We start from the raw sequence: 19,268 nt of genomic DNA, 5'->3' as shown, positions 1-19,268 counted from the left end.
TCTCCCACCTCTGAGGGCTCCTGGACAATGAGAGGGGGCAGGCTGGGCTGAGGGACCCCACTCCAGTGCATGAATTTTCATGCACTGGGTCTTTAGTTTCTAAATAAAAAGAGATTTATAGCCAACAAAGGAGAGACTGACAAAGCACTTCTTTTTACTTTATGATACAGGGGGAGCACATGTAGAGTCCAAACAGTGTCATATGTCCTATAAAATACATCTGAAGTATATAGGTAAATATCAAAATGACTACCACCTTGAAAAAGCATAAACTAGAATCACATCATGCCTTATCAAACAAAAAGACCAATTTTAAACCATGCTATTGCCGCACTAGATGTGGTTATCTATTTTCAGTATACAAATTTGCTCAGAGTTAAAAAGGAAAACTGAAGTAAGCATGGAATCTGAAATGGAGGAACAGGTGTATATTTCTATACATTTAGTCTGGCATTCAGTAAATAATTCAAAGCAAACTGGGGGGAAATTTTTAAAGAAAAACCAAGTAGAAAACTGAATAAAACAAAAAAAGAAAATTCAGTTACTGAAATTCTCAAACACTAACTTTTAAAATAACTGATAAATATACTCTAAAAGCCCTACCCAGTTTGGCTCAGTGGACAGAGTGTCGGCCCATGAACTAAAGATCCCAGGTTTGATTCCATTCAAAGCACATTCCTTAGTTGCAGGCTAGATCCCCAGCCCTGGTCAGGCGCAAGCAAGAGGCAACCAATTGATGTTTCTCTCTTTCTCTCCTCCTCCCTCCCACTCGAAAATCCAATGGAAAAATATCCTGAGGTGAGGATTCACAACAAATACTCAAAAAAATAAGTGGTGAATAATTTTAGCACAGAGTTACAAACTATATCAAAATCTATCCAAAATTTTAGGGTAAAAAATTGACTAAACAAAAGAACTCAAAAGTTGTTTAACTTTAAGTGAGATGCAGAAAAAGATTCAACTGAAATAAAACTCAGAAAAAATAAATATGAAAGTGGAGACAAGCTGAAAATAAAAACAGGAAAGATACAGTGAAACTTGTAACACACAAATACTTAAACAGATAAAAGAAAAACAACTGAGGAAGAGCAATTTTAAAGAGGTAACCTCCTGCACAACCTAAAAGGACAAGATACAGATTAAAGAAATACGGCAAATTACAAACAAGAAATCCTAAAGAACTAAGATCATGATTAGAAAACATCAGAAAACCAAATATAACGACGAATTCTTAAGTAGTCTGCAAAATAAGTAATAAAATAAATCAAAACCTGGGTAAAGGTGCACTTTAACATTTTTCAGATTAATAATAAAATCATGAGACTTCTCATCAAGAAAGAAGAAGAATCAGAAGTCAATGGAATACAAATTTCAAACTATGTAAATAAAATACAATTCTATACCCATTGAAAACATCCATCAAAAAATAAAGAGATCTGTGATACATAAGGGAATAGAGCAGGCTATGATACACAAAATCATATTTAATTCCATTAACATACTTCTTCCAAGAATTGGTTTAATAGACATGCAATATTTTTTAAATAAGAAAGTTTAAAAGCATATAGGGGACACCTGAACACAACCAACTCTACATATGACCATGATTTGTCCAATAACAACAAAATATACATTCTTTCTAATAAAAACAAGGATTAGGTCATTTACAAAGACTGGTGCAATGTAAAATTATCTAGTAGATTCAAATAATGACTTAACATCAACTTTAAGCTAGAAATAAATAATAACACAACATAACCAGAAAATTATGTAATTACTAGGGGTCCAGTGCACAAATTCGTGCACCTTGAAAGGCACTGTGGGCCACAAGGTTGTGGTGGACACAGGGGCATGTCTCCACCCATCTTCTGTACCCCCACCCGGCCCCTCCCACCACAGCCTCTGGTCCCCTATCTGCCAGCAGCCCAGCTCCCACCACCACAGCTCCTACATACTGACGGCGCCGACCCTGCTCACAACCGCTAACGGTGTGGATAGATTGGGGCCGAAGTGGAGCAACTAGGGCCGGCGCCAGCAGCAATTGCACTCTCAGGGGCAATCAGAGTCTTCAGCAGCAGCTCGCACTGTTGACGGTACCAAGCAATCAGGACTAGCGCCAGGCTCCGGCAGTGGGTGTGAGCAGCAGCTCTGGCACTGGCAGCAGGTGCAAGCGCCGAGCGGGACAGTGACACAAGGGAGCAAGTAATTTTCAGTAACCACCAGAGGCTCGTCCTGATGACAGTAACCAACTGTCCACACCCTGGTCTGATGCCCCCACTAACCTGCTCCACCATCCCTCCAGAGCCGACTCCAGCCATGTTCCATGCACACCCCCTGGTGGTCAGCACACATCATAGTGAGCAGTAGTTCGCTTGTTCCGCCGTTGGGTCTATTTGCACATTAGCATTTTATACGTATATATAAACTAGAGGCCTGGTGCATGAATTCATGAATGGGTGAGGTCCCTTGAAGTAGCCTGCAGGGATTGGGAGCCAGCTCGTGCCCTGAGGAAAGCAGCCCCAGCTCGTGCCCCAGCCATAACCTTGTGCTGCACCCTCCACCTGTTCCTCCATCAAACCTGTGGGGCAAGCGATCAATCAAGCCACCCTGCCGGGTATCCTCAGTGCCTGGTCGCTGGGCAGTGGCCCCACCTCCCTGCCACTGGTCACCATCTGTGGGGCAATTGGGCCCCTGCTATAACCTGCCTTAGCCTGGTGATGCCCGCTCACCTGCTGCACCATCCTGCCATGGTATTACTCTCATCAGGGTCGGGGCCCAATGGGGCAAGCAGCACGTCCACTGATGCCCATGCCAGCACCGTGTCACCTATGCCTGCCATGTTCCAACCAGCTCCTGGTGGTCAGCGCACATCATAGCAAGCAGTCAAACTCCCAGTCTCCAGGTCGAACTCCGGGTCGAATGACCAGCCAAGGGGGAAATTTGCATATTGGGCTTTTATTATACAGGATTAATCAGGTGGGTCTCATGAATGATCGATTCAAGAAGTCACAATTAAAATTAGAAACTAATCTGTCTATACTAATAAAAGAGAAACATGCAAATTGACCTTATCTCTGCTACACCCACAACCCACGCCCACCAGCCAATCAGGAGCAAGTATGCAAATTAACCCAACCAAGATGGCGGCAGCCACGGAGCTGGAACAAGAAGGAGGCTTGGGTTGCCCCGGTGACAGAGGAAGCTAAGCTTCCCGCCCGCCCTGGCCTCTGATCAAAGCTACAAAGTTTCAATTATAGAAGATAAATAAATCGCAGATACGTGCTTCCAGCCGGTCCTGGCCTCCACTCAAGGCTACAAAGTTTCAATTACCTATCTAATAAAAGACTAAATGCCGAAACCGGTTTGGCTCAGTGGCTAGAGCGTCGGCCTGCGGACTGAAAGGTCCCAGGTTCAATTCCGGTCAAGGGCATGTACCTTGGTTGCGGGCACATCCCCAGTAGGGGGTGTGCAAGAGGCAGCTGATCGATGTTTCTCTCTCATCGATGTTTCTAACACTCTATCCCTCTCTCTTCCTCTCTGTATAAAATCAATAAAATATATTAAAAACAAAAAAGACTAATATGCAAATTGACTGTCACTCCAACACAAGGTGGCTGCCCCCATGTGGCCAAAGATGGCTGCCCCCATGTGGACACAAGATGGCCAACACAAGATGGCTGGCAGGGGATGACAGTTGTGGGCAGTTGGGAGTAACCAGGACAGCAGAGAAGGGCAGTTGGGGGAGACCATGCCTGCAGGGGAGGGGAGTTGTGGGTGATCAGGCAAGCAGGGAGGGCAGTTAGGGATGACTGGGCTAGCAGATGACAGTTGGGAGGACCAGGTCTGCAGGGGAGGGCACCTGGGGGGGACCAGGCCTGCAGGGAGGGAATTTGTGGGGGACCAGGACTATAGTGGAGGGCAGTTGGAGGTTGGGGGAACCAGGCCTGCAGTGGAGCGTAGTTGAGGGGGACCAGGACAGCAGGAGAGGGCATTTGGGGGGTACCAGGCCTGCAGGGGAGGGCAGTTCTGGTTGACCGGGCCTGCAGGGTAGGACAGTTGGGGGCAACCTAGGCATGCAGTAGAGGGCAGTTGGGGGGACCCAGGCCTGCAGGGGAGGGCAGTTGAGGGGACCAGGCCTTCAGGGGAGGCCAGTTGTGGGCGATCAAGCCAGCAGGGAGAGCAATTAGGGTAAGGTGACCAGATCGTCCCGCTTTTGGCGGGACAAAACCGATTTTTAACAATTTGTCCTGTGTCCCACGGCGTTTTAAAACAATCCCTATTTTTCAAATTGTTAAAAATCGGGACTGTCCCGCCAAAAGGGGGACGATCTAGTCACCTTGAATTAGGGGTGACCGAGCCGGCAGAGGAGGGCAGTTAGGGGAGACCAGGTCTGCAGAGGAGGGCAGTTGTGGGCGATCAGGCCAGCAAGGAAGGCAATTATAGCTGACCAGGCCAGCAGAGGAGGGCAGTTATGGGGAGTCCTGGCCAGCAGAGGAGGGCAGTTAGGGGAGACCTGGCCAGCAGGTGAGGACAGTTATGGGGGGACCAGGCCTGCAGGGGAGGACAGTTGGGGGACCCTGGCCTGCAGGGGAGGGCAGTTAGAGGTAAATGGGCTGGCTGGGGAGCAGTTAGGCATCAATCAGGCTGACAGTGGAGTGGTTAAGGGATGATCAGGCTGGCAGGCAGAAGCAGTTAGGGGCAATCAGGCAGGCAGGCGACCATTTGGGAGCAAGCAGTCCTGGACTGAGAGGATGTCCGACTTCCAGTTTAGGCCCGATCCCTGTAAACCAGCAGTAGGACACCCTTCAAGGGGTCCTAGATTAGAGAGGATGCCAGGCTGAGGAACACGCCCCCGTTCCGTGCATGAATTTCGTGCACCCGGCCACTGGTATCAGAATCCTACCTAATAATAGACAAATATGCAAATTGACCGTACCTTCGCTATGCCCGCGATTGGCCAGGAAGCGCGGGGGGGCGGGACTCAGGGTCGCCGGGGTGGCCGATTGGGCCAGGGGGACGCTGAGCTCGCGTCGCCAGCGGCGGCGCCATGGCTGTGCTGCGGCACAGAAGGGGCCTCTGGGGCAGCGAGCTCAGGTCCCATCACGGACCATCAAAAGTGTGGGAGCTGGGTGCCTGTCCGCTCAGGCACCAGGCCTTTCAGAAGCCTTCGCCGCACTGGAGGCTTCTGAAAGGCCTGGTACACCAGCGGACAGGCACCCAGCTCCCCTGTGATTGAAAGCAAAAGCATATAGGGGACCCTACACGTGCATGACTCAGTCGTGCACTGGGCCTCTAGTATATATATAAAAGCCTTAAGTAACCAGCCAGTAGCTAATACGCACACTGAACACCAAGGGGCAGATAGTCAACATAGGATGGTAACCATAGGAAGGGAAACATGGAACAGATTGATGAATCTCAGAAAGAAGGGGGAAGGAGGAAAAGAGATTAACCAAAGTTCTTATATACATACTAGAAGCCCAGTGCACGAAATTCGTGCACGGTGGGGGGTTGTCCCTCTGCCCAGCCTGTACCCTCTCCAATCTGGGACCCCTGGAGGGATGTCCGACTGCCCGTTTAGGCCTGATTCTGGTGGGATCGGGCCTAAACGGGCAGTCGGACATCCCTCTCACAATCCAGGACTGCTGGCTCCCAACTGCTTGATTGCCCCTAACCGCTTCTGCCTGCCAGCCTGATCACCCCCTAACCACTCCACTGCCAGCATGGTTGATGCTTAACTGCTCCCCTGCCAGCCTGTTTGCCCCCAACTTCCCTCCTCTGCCAGCCTGGTCACCCCTAACTGCCCTTTCCTGCAGGGTTGATCACCTCAAACTGCCCTCCCCCCTTGCAAGCCTGGTCCCTCTCAACTGCCCTCCCTTGCAAGCCTGGTCCCTCACAACTGCCCTCCCTTGAAGGCCGGGTGCCTCCCAAATGCCCTCACCTGCTGGCCATCTTGTAGTGGCCATCTTGTGTCCACATGGGGCAGCTATATTGTGTATTGCAGTGATGATCAATCTGTATATTACTCTTTTATTAGATAGGATAGAGGCCTGGTGCACGGGTGGGGGCCAGCTGGTTTGCCCTGAAGGGTGTCCTGGATCAGGGTGGGGTTCCCTTGGGGCGTGGGGCGGCCTGAGCGAGGGGCCTGTGGTGGTTTGCAGGCCGGCCACGCCCCCTGGCAACCCAAGCGGAGGCCTGGTATCTGGAATTTATTTTCCTTCTACAACTGAAACTTTGTAGCCTGGAGCAGAGCCAAGCCTGGGGCTCCCTCGGAGGCGGCAGCCATTTCTGTTGTGGTTATAATTGAAACTTTGTAGCCTTAAGTGGGTGAGCCCAGCCAGGTTGTGCGGAAAGCTTTGCTTCCCCTGTTGCCGCCGGCAACCCTGGCCTGCTCTCTCAAGCTCCTTTCTGCCGCCATTTGTTTGAATTTGTTTACCTTCTATAATTTAAACTTTGTAGCTTGAGTGGAGGCTTAGGCCTGCAACGGCTATGGGAAAGCTTGGCTTGCTCTGTTACCTGGGAGTAATATGCAAATTGACTATCACTCCAACACACAAGGTGGCTGCCCCCATGTGGTCAAAGATCCTGCCCCCATGTGGACACTAGATGGCCACCACAAGATGGCCAGCACGGGAGGGCAGTTGGGAGAGACTAGGCCTGCAAGGGAGGGCAGTTGAGAGGGACCAGGCCTGCAAGGGAAGGCAGTTAGAGGTGATCAATCCTGCAGGAGAGGGCAGTTAGGGGTGACCAGGCTGGCAGAGGAGGGAAGTTGGGGGCAAACAGGCTGGCAGCGGAATGGTTAGGGGTGATCAGGCTGACAGGCAGAAGCGGTTAGGGGCAATCAGAAAGCAGGAAGGCAAGCAGTTGGGAGCCAGCAGTCCTGGATTGTGAGAGGGATCGGGCCTAAACAGGCAGTTGGACATCCCTCCAGGTGTCCCAGATTGGAGAGGGTACAGGCTGGGTTGAGGGACAACCCCCCTCGTGCATGAATTTCGTGCACCGGGCTTCTAGTTTATATAAATAAGAAACACACACCAACCTTATGGAATGCATCAAACCATGTTTACTTAACAATTACTGACATCGATCCCTTACATGTCAAAAATTAGCAAAAAGCAACACTGAATAAATTAAAACCAAAGAAAGTAATGAGAACAAAGACTAGAAACTAATAAAATAGAAAGCAACCATAATGTATGTATGTAGTTTTTAAGTTATCCTATATAATAAAAGAGTAATATGCAAATTGACCTTAACGGCAGAACGTCGGTCGCTGGGATGTGCACTGATGACCAGGGTGCAGATGCTCAATGCACTTCCACAGGGGGAGCACTGCTCAGCCAGAAGCTGGCTCATGGCTGGCCAGTGCAGCGGTGGTGATGGGAGCCTCTCCCACCTCCACAGCAGTGCTAAGGATGTCCGACTAATGGCTTAAGTTGTTAACTGGACATCCTCTGAGGGCTCCTGGGCTGCCAGAGGGATGTCTGACTGCCAGCTTAGGCCCAATCCCCTGGGGAGCGGGCCTAAGTTGATAGGTGGACATCCTCTTAGGGGTCCTGGACTGCGAGAGAGCGCAGGCCGGGCTGAGGGATCCACCCTCCCCCACAGAGTTCACAAATTTTCATGCACCGGGCCTCTAGTCTAAAATAATAAAAGCGTAATATGCTAGACCAAATGAAAGCTCTAGCAAGAGCAATCAACAATAAGTGAAGGTTCAAATAAGTAAAATCAGTAGATTTTGTTTCTGAATATCACAGATCTCAAGAAACAAATGTATGCCAATAATGTTCAGATGAATTGAAAAAGATCTCTTCCCTAAAATAGAATCCAACCAAAATAAGGTTCCACAACCTCCGAAACCTAAAAGGTGATAAATAAATGTACTACATTTGAAACTTTCAATATGAGAAATCTTAGATCAAATGGTTTGACCAGTAATATTTTCTAAACACTAAAAAATAAACTTTAACACAAAAGTCTTCCAGAGAATACAAAAAAACATACCATTTCAAAATACCTTTTGTGAAACAAGTATAGTTACAAGTGGAGATTCCAAAATCTCCAAAGGACATTACAAAAAGTAAAACCAAATATTTGCCATGACCACAAATGCTAAGCAAGTCTTTCACTGGTATCTGCGAAGGATGGGCCAGAACTCTTATGAATACCAAAATCCATCAATGCTCAAATTCCTTGTTTAAAGGATAACAAAATCCAGCAATACTTTTATAAAACTAAAGGCCCGGTACACGGTTCCCTCAGCCAGACCTACACACTCTCACAATCCAGAACTCCTTGGGGGATGTCGGATTGCTGAAACCAGCACATCCCAAGTGATGTAGCAGTGCACGAAGTGGCAGGTGCCTGGGGAGAAGTCCGAGCCCAGGACCAGGTATCACTCCCACTCATCCCAGTGCCTGCTGCCACCACCGCTGCTCAGTAGCACCCTGCCATGAAGGCAGAAGAGGCTCACACCACCAGGCTCACACCACCACAGCAGTGCTCGCCAGCCGGGAGGCTGGTGTCTAGCACCTGTCAGTCAGCTGAGCAGCAGTCCCACTGTGGGAGTGCACTAACCACTAGGGGACAGCTCCTGCATTGAACATCTGCCCCCTGGTGGTCAGTGAACATCATAGCGACCGGTAGTTTGGTCGTTTGGTCACTTAAGCTTTTGTATATATACTATAGGCCCGGTGCACAAAATTCGTGCACAGGGAGGTGTGTCCCTCAGTCCAACTGCACCCTCTCCAATCTGGGACCCTTGATTATTTAAATCTCTTGCACATAAACAAGACTGACATGTAATACCTGGAGCTTTAAATTAAACCTCTGAATGATATGACTTAATTTATTTGGGCCCACATATGACTACACCCAAAGATATAGCAAGAGCTGTACTTATTCAGACTTTCAAAATATCCTTTTTTAATATTCACTAGAGACCCAGTACACAAAATTCATGCACAAATGGGGGGGGAGGGTGTCCCTCAGCTAAGCCTGCACCCTCTCCAATCTGGGACCCCTTGAAGGATGTTCTACTGCTGGTTTACAGGGATCGGGCCTAAATGGGCATTCTGACATCCCTCTCACAATCCAGGACTGCTGGCTCCCAATTGCTCACCTACCTGCCTTCCTGATTGCCCCTAACCACTTCTGCCTGCCAGCCTGATCACCCCCAAACCACTCCCCTGCCAGCCTGATTGATGCTTAACTGCTCCCCTGCCAGTCTGTTTGCCCCTAACTGCCCTCCCCTGCTGGCCTGGTCACCCCTAACTGCCCTCCCCTGAAGGCCTGGTTCTCCCCAACTGCTCTCCCCTGCAGGCCTGGGTCCCCCACAACTGCCCTTCCCTGCAGGCCCCATCTCCCTCAACTTCCCTCCTCTGCCGGCCTGGTCACCCCTAACTTCTCTCCCCTGCAGGCTTGATCGCCCCCAAATGCCCTCTCTTGCAGGCCTGGTCCCTCCCACTGCCCTCCCCTGCTGACCATCTTGGGTCCACATGGGGGCAGTCATTTTTGACCACATGGGGGCAGCCATCTTGTGTTGGAATGATGGTCAATTTGCATATTATTCTTTTATTAGATAGGATTTGATAGGATAGGGGCCTGGTGCACGGGTGAGGGCTGGCTGGTTTGCCCTGAAGGGTGTCCCTGATCAGGGTGGGGGTTCCCTTGGGGTGTGGGGCTGCCTGGGCGAGGGGCCTGTGGTGGTTTGCAGGCTGGCCACACCCCCGGCAACCCAATCAGAGGCCCTGGCATCTGGGATTTATTTATCTTCTATAATTGAAACTTTGTAGCCTTGAGCAGAGCCAAGCCTCTTGCTTGCTCAGTGGCCGTAGCCATTTTTGTTGGGATTTATTTATCTTCTATAATTGAAACTTTGTAGCCTTGATCGAGGCGGCCAAAGCGGGCCAGGGCTGTGGAAACTTGGCTTCCTCCATCACCGGGGGCAACTCAAGCCTCCTGCTCTCTCCAGCTCGTAGCTGCCGCCATTTTTGTTGGGATTTATTTATTTTCTATAATTGAAACTTTGTAGCCCTGAGTGGAGGCCTGGGCCCGCCAGGGTGTGCGGAAAGCTAGGCTTCCTCCATTGTCGGGGAAACCCAAGCTTCCTGCTCTCTCCGTGGCCGCAACCATCTTGGTAGGGTTAATTTGCATACTCGCTCCTGATTGGCTGGTGGGCGTGGCTTGTGTGTATAGCATATGAGTGGTCAATTTGCATATTACTCTTTTATTAGATAGGATAGACTAGAGGCTCAGTGCATGAATTTGTGCACGGTGGGGTCCCTCAGCCTGGCCAGTGATTGGGGCCGATTAGGGCTGTCTCGCCCAGTCCTGATAGGGGCCAATAGGGGCTAGCAGGCTGAAGAGGGAATGTGGGAGGTTGGCTGGCCAAAAAGGGACCATGAGAGGGCTCCAGGGTGTGTCCGGCCCATACACCTACTCCCGATCAGCCAGACCCCAGCAGGAAGCTAACCTACTAGTCTGAGCATCTGGTCGATAGGTCAGACACCTAGCATATTAGGTTTTTATATAGGTAGATGGCTGGTATCCTATATAATAAAAGCCAAATATGCAAATCAACCAAAGGCTGACCACCAGGAGGTAGACGCTCAATGCATGAGCTGTTCCCAGCCTGTAGGCCCCATGCCACCCAAAGCAGGTGCCAGCAGATTGCCCCACCAATATCCCCGCAGATCAGCCCTTATCGCCGGCTAGGCCTAGGAACCCTACCTATGCACAACTTTCATGCATTGGGCTTCTAGTTTGCATATAACCTTCATGTATCCTCCCATGTACTTTAAATCATATCAAGATTCTTTATCCTATATTTTAAAAGCCTAATATGCTAAATGCCCGGTCAACTGGCCTGCCGTTCAACCAATCAAAGCATAATATGCTAATGATATGCTAAGGCCGCTCAACCGCTCGCTATGATGTGCACTGACCACAAGGGGGCAGACCATCCATCGATCGACCAGTCACTATGACATGCACTGACCACCAGGGGGCAGACGCTCCAACTGGTAGGTGAGCTTGCTGATTGGGACTGAATGATATGGGCTGGACCTGCCCTGGAGCACTCCCGCAGTCCCTCCTCAGCTGGCCAACCTCCCACGTCCTTTCCCAACCCCAGTGCACCAGTGGGGTCCCTCGGCCTGGCCTGCACCCTCTCGCAATATGAGACCCCTCGGGAGATGTCAGAGAACTGGTTTCGGCCTGATCCGGTAGGCCAGGCGGGGGGACCCCACTGGTGCAGGAATTCGTGCACTGGGCCTCTAATAATACATAATCACAATATACATGCTAAAGAGCAGTTACATTGTATTGCTTAGGGTATAATGGCAAGAATAGTTTGCACATGTTCCATACAGGCAAAAGTACATAGTACAAATCAAGAACAATGTAACTCTCTTTGGAATACTTTCAATCTGCATTTGGTTGAATTCCCAATAGGAAGGGCAAATAATCTTACCTAATAATAGACAAACATGTAAATTGACCGTACCTCCCTACGCTCACCAGCCAATCAGAGGGAATATGCAAATTAGAAGGACAAAGATGGTGGCCACCCAGCTGCTCCAGGCGTGGAGTGGCCAGGCGAGGCAGGATGCCTGCAATGAGAGGAAGGGCAGGGGGCGAAGAGATCTACAGGAGCGGCACTCCGGCCACTGCGAAGACAAGACTGCAGACTCCGGAGTCTGCGGCGAAGGTTAAGATGGCCAATTTCGGCCAGAGTCTACAGCAAAGACAAAGATGGCAGACCCAGCCTGAGTCTGCAGCGAAGACGAAGGCGGCAGACTCCGGCCGGAGCGAGGGCCTGGGTGCCAGAGGAAAATTGGTGCTGAAAGCCAAGGAAAGGAAGGCCTATTGCACGAATATCTTCATGCCACGGGCCTCTAGTATAAACAATAATACATCTAAATCAAGTTTTGTTTACTTCAGGACCACAAGGCTAATTACAATTTGAAAGATCAATATTAACTTCAAAATCCAAGCAAGATGCAGGAAACACACTTTTCTTTATATCTCCCAATTAAAGCCCACTGAAGTCATTCAACATGACACATAAAACAAAAATAAGACTCCCAAAAACATAAAGAAAAAGCAAACCAGTTACTACTATTTGAATTCAAGTAAGTTCCCTGGTTTGTTTTGCTTTTTGTGTTTTTTTTTGTTTGTTTGTTTTTTGGTATTTTGTTGTTCACTTTGCTTTGTTTTGCCTCATATATCCCTTACTGTATTCTGGAAAAGATACTACTTGAAAACAACAGGTGCAAATAAAAAAGCATCAAGAAAAGATTGTTCTCTCTACTTAAAAGACCAAAAAAGAAAGGAAGAAAGAAAACTTAAGGCAGTAAGTTTCCTCTCCAGCAAATACAATATGACTCTATGGTCACCTTTACCACTAGTCTAAAGTATATAATCAAATAAACAGGCTGGGCCAATGTCAATTTCCCAGTTTTAATACTGTCTTACAAGTATGCAAAATGTAACCACTTGAAGAACTGGGTGAACACTACACATTGTCTCTGTCGCATATTTGTAACTTCCTCTTTTTTTAAGTTTAAAAAAAATCAGTGTAACTCATAAAAAGAATGGATTATGGTTAAAATGCTATATTTATGCAAAAGCGTCAGAAAATATCTCAATAGGCAGCAATGGTTTTTAAAAATTAAAAAATAACCCTAACCAATTTCAGAAAAAAATAATAGAATTACCATGTGACAGAAATATAACACGGAAGATATGAGAAAATCAAGTGTTTATAAATAAGAACTTTCATTTATCAGTTAAAAATTAGAAAAATAAAAAAGAGCTACTTCTAAATCCATAGCAAACTATTTGTTTCAGATTCTTTTAACAGACCATTAAAATTTATAAACAAAAATTTTCTAACAGGAGAATTTTCTTGGATTAATAAGAAAAAGTTTTCCACTGAGATTAAGAATTCTTATAAATATGAAAGTATGGTTTCCCTTTCTGAGAAGAATATACCCAGTTCAGAGTTCATGCCCCATCTTACCTTATAATAGAGAAACATGCAAATTGACCGCACCTCCGCTATGCCCACGATTAGGCCGGCAGGAGGCTGGGGGCGGGACTCCGGGTGGCATATCCGCCGTTGAGAAGATCAAGATGGCGGTGCCCAGTGGCCGGGCCCATGCCGCCGCTCCCGGGGGTGCCTGGGGTGATCGGCACCCCGAGGGGGCGTGGCCCTGCCCATGCTGCCCTTCCCGCGGGTCCCGGGGGCGATAGGCACCCCGGTGGGCGTGGCCGGGCCCATGCCGCCACTCCCCGGGGTGCCTGGGGCCATCGGCACCCCGGGGGGGCGTGGCCCTGCCCATGCCGCCCCTCCCGTGGGTCCCGGGGCGAACGGCCACCCGGGGGGCGTGGCCGGGCCCCTCCCGCCCCTCCCGGGGGGAGATAGGCCACCCGGGGGGGCGATAGGCCACCCGGGGGCATGGCTGGGACCCCGGGAGGGGCGGGAGGGGCCCGGCCACGCCCCCCGGGTGGCCGATCTCCCCGGGACCCACAGGATGGTTTAGGGTTAGGGTTAGGGGTCCCGGGGCGATCGGCCACCAGGGGGGGCATGGCCGGGCCCCTCCCGCCCCTCCCGGTGGTCCGGGGGTCGATCGGCCACTTGGGGGGGCGTGGCCGGCCCCTCCCGCCCCTCCCGGGGGTCCCGGGTGTCGATCGGACACCTGGGGGGCGTGGCCGGCCCCTCCCGCCCCTCCCAGGGTTCCCGGGGGCGATCGGCCACCTGTGGGGGCGTGGCCGGGCCCATCCCGCCGCTCACGGGGGACCCTGGGGTCAATCGGCCACCTGGGGGGGCTTGGCCGTGCCCATCCCGCCCCTCCCGCCGCTCCCGGGGTTCCCAGGGGCCGAGGCTTTCCGGGCCTTGGGCACCAGCGGGGAGCCTGCACAGATCGCAGGAAACCACTGGGGGTCGGCTCCTGTGATCGGTAGCAGGGACGCTGGGTGCGGCGAGCCCTAGGCCGGGAAAGCCTGGGGCGGAGGCTTTCCCGGCCTTGGGCACCAGTGGGCAGCCTGCACGGATCGCAGGAAAGCACTGGGGGTCGGCTCCTGCGATCCTTAGCAAGGATGTTGGGTGCCGCGGAGCCCAAGGCCACCGCCCGGGGCCAAGCCCCGACCCTGAAAAAGGCAGAAGGCGGTGGCCACAGCCAAGGCCTGGGTCCCCGGTGCCGGCAGAAAACTGGTGCAGGCAGCCAGGTGAATGAAGGTCTATTGCACGAATCTTCGTGCAAACGGGCTACTAGTTCTATGATAACAGCATCAATTAAAAAACTTAGTAACAGACATACAACAATTTTTAAAAATTCAAATGCAGCAATTCTATAACTTAATCTACAAATCAAGTGTAAAATTAATAATTGTCCTTCTTTGGAGCATGCTATGAAATTAAGATACTTTTAAGGTTCTAAAGTACACAATGATAATAATAGATTAAATGAACTTAAAATCATTTTTCCTACATCAAAATAAACAAACTGGAAACAAACAACTACCTATTTTCACTCTTTTGCTTATGCCTTTCCAATTTTCCCAGCACCATTATTAATGAGGCTTTCTTTTATACATTGTATATTTTCAGGTCTTCTGTCAAAATTATTTGCCCACATATTTAATGCAAATTAGTTTCTGGGCTCTCAAACCTGCTCCATTGGACTGTGTATTTTTTCTGACAATACCATGCAATTTTGATTATTGTCACTTGGCAGTTTAGTTTAAAGTCAGGAAGTGTGATAGCTCCAGCCTCATTCTTTTTTTCTCAGGATTGCTTTGGCTTTTGATTCCATAGAAATCTGTTTTGTTTTGTTTTTCTTTAAAAAAAAAAATGCTTTTGTGACCCTGGCAGGTGTGGCTCAATAGGTTGGGTGTTATTCCATGCACCAAAAAGTTGTCAGTTCAATTCCTGGTCAGAGCACATGCCAGGGTTATGGGCTCAATCCCTGGTAGGGGCATGCAGGAGGCCATGTTTCCCTCTCTCACTGATGTTTGTCTTTCTCTTTTCTTCCCCGCTCTCTCTAAAAATTAATTTAAAAATCTTTAAAATAAAAATGCCATTGTGATTTTGATGGAGATTTCATTAAGTCTGTAGATTGCTTTGGGTAATATGACTATTTAAAAACCTAAATATAAGAACTGAGAATCTTGCTCAACCCTTGGGTGGCTTGCTGGGCCTGAGGTGGACCCTACGGCGGACCGAATCTGGGGAGTGGGATGGGGGTCCCCAGGGCAGTTTCCAGACAAGTCACCCTTACTATGGCCTCTAGCTAGGAAAGTTGTGAGCATGCTTCAGCTATGAACATGGCAGATGCCCCACATCTACCAAAGTCTTCACCCCTAGCAATGAGGCTGAGACTCACAGTCCTGTAAGGCGCTGCACACCTGCTATTGTTGTGCCTGGTCTTCCCATATTGGCAGGGCTGAGCACTGCCATGTCAAGAGGCCTGAAACCAAGGCAAGTGCAGGGTGTTCCCCTGCCTTCCTAACTTCTTACCCTCACACCCACACCCCCAGGTCAGTGATGGGGGTAGAGAAAGATTATGTGGAGTTTGTGCAGAATCTCATTCAATCTCCATTCTTCTTGGGAGCCTAAGTCCTTCCTAAAGATATAGCTCCATTTCCTAACTTGGCATCCCCTTTAGGGAAACTCCCTTCGGGATGCAGCAGAGCAGACACTGCACTGAATCTTTAGATCAATCCCTCTGAGAAATTATACCACTTAGTACCCCTCCATATTTCCCCCATCGTTCCATCCTTCCCCCCATTTCCCCCAATAACATCCAATACTCTGACTTTGAAAGGCTGGTGAGTGTATAGCTAGGCTAGGCCACTGAAGTTCAAATGGGTTTGGGGAGACCCTAGGAAACTGAACTACTGCCCCCAAGGCCTGATCAATAGAGATCCCAACTCCATAGTCAAAGAAGTTGGGGAACCCTAGTTCTAGGTTTCTATATGATAGCTGCCCTGATCAACCCTCAAACAGAAAGGCCAGGATCCAATCATACCTCAGTGGAACCCAGGGGCATTTTGAAGGAATTTCCCAAGCAGAAGAAAATTCATGCCAATCCATCATCAAAAGCACTCGCAAAGATTCCCAAGAGGGAAGATGGAGAAGAAGCAAGAGAGTAGCTGAGTTCCCTATGAGCCCATGTTGTGTCCACTGGCACTGGGTGAGCCCACGCAGAACTCTCTGAGAAGCAGATTGTCCAACGTGGTGGCCAGATATATTCTGCCCAGGTCCCAGGGGTCACTCACATTGTGGTGAATGATGGCATGGACTATGAGCTAGCCCTTCACCTTGTTAGACTAGCCTGGCTACCCTCAAGTGGTCAGCTGGTAAAATCAGTGGCTGAGCGTGTGCCTACAGGCGAGAAGGCTGGTGGACACGGCAGGATTCAGCATCTTCCTCCCCAACAGGTACCTGGACCTACCACAGCTCAGTAATGCAGACCAAGACTCTTCTACTGGAGCTTGAAAGATCTGCTCAGGACAGCCCTCTTTCCTCCCCCTACTCCCACTAGACAGAAGCTCCAGCGAACAGAAGATGCTTCAAACACTCAAACACCAGCCTAGCTCTGGTGATGAAACCAGTGATGGGGAAGAGACCCAAGTTAGTGCAGCTGATTTGGAAGCCCTGATCAGTGGCCACTACCCCATCAGATGATGAGCCAAGTCCAGCTCCTGAGGGTCTGGATAAGTGGGTTTGTGTACAGTCTTCAAATCAAAAGGCGACCAACCATAAAACCAACATCACAGAAAAACTGGAAGTGCTGGCCAAAGCCTACGGTGTTCAGGGAGACAAGTAGAGGGCCCTTGGCTATGCCAAGGCTATCAATGCCCTCAAGAGCTTCCACAAGCCTATCACCTCCTACAGTATCCCTGGGATTGGGAAACAGATGGCCAAGATCGTAGAGATCCTAGAAAGTGGACATCTGCAGAAGCTGGACCACATCAGTGATAGCATGCCTGTCTTGGAACTCTTCTCTAATATTTGGAGAGCTGGAACCAAGACTGCCCTGATGTGGTATCATCCAGATGTGTTTCTGGAGCTTAGAAGACATCTGCAACCAGGCTTTCATGATTACTCAGCAGCCCCCTGGCCTGAAGCATTACGATGACTTTCTGGAACTCATGCCCAGGGAAGAGGCTGCAGAGATTGAGCAGAGAGTCCAGGAATCAGCTCAGGCCTTCCACCCTGGGCTGTTGTGTGTGCCATAGAGTTCCTACCAAACTGTGGTGGAAAAGCAACCTGTGGTGATGTGGACATGCTGCTCACGCACCCAGATGGCTGATCTCACCAGGGCATCTTCAGTTGCCTCCTTGACAGCCTTCAGCAGCGAAGGTTCCTGACTGATGACTTGGTGAGCCAGGAGGAGAATAGTCAGCAGCACAAGTGCCTGAGGGTGTGCCAGCTCCCAGGACCAGGGTGATGGCACCGACAGGACATCATCATTGTGCCCTAAAGCGAGTTTGTGTGCACCCTGCTCTACTTCACTGGCGATGCCCACTTCAACCGCTCCAAGCAGGCTCTGGTCAAGACCAAGGGCATGAGCTTGTTGGAGCATGCCTTCAGCACAGCTGTAGTACACAGGACATCCGAGGTCTCAAGGTAGGGTCTGGCCAAGTACTTCCCACCCAGACTGAGAAGGATGTCTTCATGCTCCTAGGCCTGCCCTACCAAGAACCAGCTGAGCTATGGGACTGGTGACCCATGGTCAAGGTGGAAGAGGCACCCACTAGACCAGCTGCCCCACCTGGCTATTAGTACTCTCTAGCCTCAGGTGGCTAACCCTCACCATTTTAATCACCAGCTCCCTGGGACTGAGGGAAAGGGCCAGTCTACTTCCCAGGGTCTGCCCTGCCCTCCCCCAACAAGAGCAGGCTGCTCTCCCTTCTACTACACAGCTGCCCTTGGTAGAGGTTTGCATGTGGCCCATTGCACCATTTTAAACAGGAACAGGTGGCTGGTTTGAAGCCAGCTTCTTGTGCTGAAGGCCCAGGCATCCCCTTCCTCTACCCTGAGGAGGATCTAGCTGCTGGAGGTGAGATGGGGCTGCAGGGGAAGAAGCAAGCAGCTCTGGCCCAACATTACCCAAGATGCTTTGGAGGAGAATGAACCACTTCATATACTCCCTATACCCACCTCACTTCCTATGCAGCTGGAGGTGTTGAGAGGTGCCTCAGACTCCATGAGGACAGCATTGGAAGACCCAGGGGTCCAGTAGAGTGCATCTGACATTCAACCTGCCTGGGGTCTATGAGCTGCTGTAGTCCCTGCCTGCCTTCTCCCACCCAGATGGGCAGGAAGAAGGGAGCTAAATGAGAGCCAGAAATGCAAGTTAACTGCTCTTCATATAGGCCAGGCCTGAGTCAGCTCCTGACCTGTGAAGGACACTGGTGGACGTTAAAAGGGAGAATTCATGGAGTCAGGCATTTTGGGGTGCCTGTCTACCCATCAGCATCTTCTGTGGGCCCTGCCCTAGAAAAGGCTATCTGGAAACATGAACAAAAGTGGCAAAGATCAGCCCAGTTAGCCTGGCTCAGTGGTCGAGTGTCAACCTATTAACCTGGTGGTCATGGTTTGATTCATCGTCAGAGCACATGCCCGGGGTTGTGGGGCATGCAGAGGCAGCCCATCAATGATTCTCATGGTTGATGTTTCTGACTCCCTCCCTCTCCCTTTCTCTCTGAAATAAATAAAAATATATTTTTTTAAAAGTGAAAAAAAATATATATATAAGAAATGAAACTATAAGTCACACAGAAGAGAACATTGGTACTAAATTTAAGGACCTTGGTTTTAAAGAGGATTTTATGTATTTGACCCCAAAGGCAAGGGATATAAAGGCAAAAATGAATTAGAGTATATCAAACTAAAAAGCCTCTGCACAACAAAAGAAACCATAAACAAAACAAAAAGGCAATCAAACAAACAACAGCTCTGATATGGGGATAATATCCTAACTACATAGAAAACAAATACAACTCAACACCAAACAAACAATCCAATTTAAAAATGGGCAGCGGTCCGAACAAACACTTTTCCCAGTAAGACAAACAAATGGCCAAGAGATATATAAAAGGATGCTCAACTTCATTAACTATTAAGGAAAGTTTATCTATCTGAAAAATTTGACATTTACTCACAAAATTATATGACCCTATATTCACTCCATCATTATGAACCGTAGCCAAGACATGGATATAACTAAAATGCCTTTCTATAAATAATTGGATAA

The 19,268-nt window shown here is 49.4% G+C and overlaps 1 protein-coding gene and 1 pseudogene across 7 annotated transcripts in view; one reads left to right on the top strand and one right to left on the bottom strand.

Annotated features, from left to right (window-relative positions):
- LOC307096475 (lysine-specific demethylase 6A-like) overlaps positions 1-19,268 on the bottom strand; it is a 269,094-nt gene that overhangs the window by 130,909 nt on the left and 118,917 nt on the right. The window lies entirely within an intron of this gene.
- Positions 16,088-17,737, top strand: LOC307096481 (DNA polymerase lambda-like; annotated as a pseudogene). The gene is made up of 3 exons: positions 16,088-16,154; positions 16,551-16,639; positions 16,857-17,737. The product of its transcript is annotated as a DNA polymerase lambda-like (transcript).

The sequence above is a fragment of the Cnephaeus nilssonii genome, assembly GCF_951640355.1.
Source record: "Cnephaeus nilssonii genome assembly, chromosome: Y".
NCBI lineage: Eukaryota > Metazoa > Chordata > Mammalia > Chiroptera > Vespertilionidae > Cnephaeus > Cnephaeus nilssonii.
This window is presented reverse-complemented; position numbering and strand designations above follow the sequence as displayed.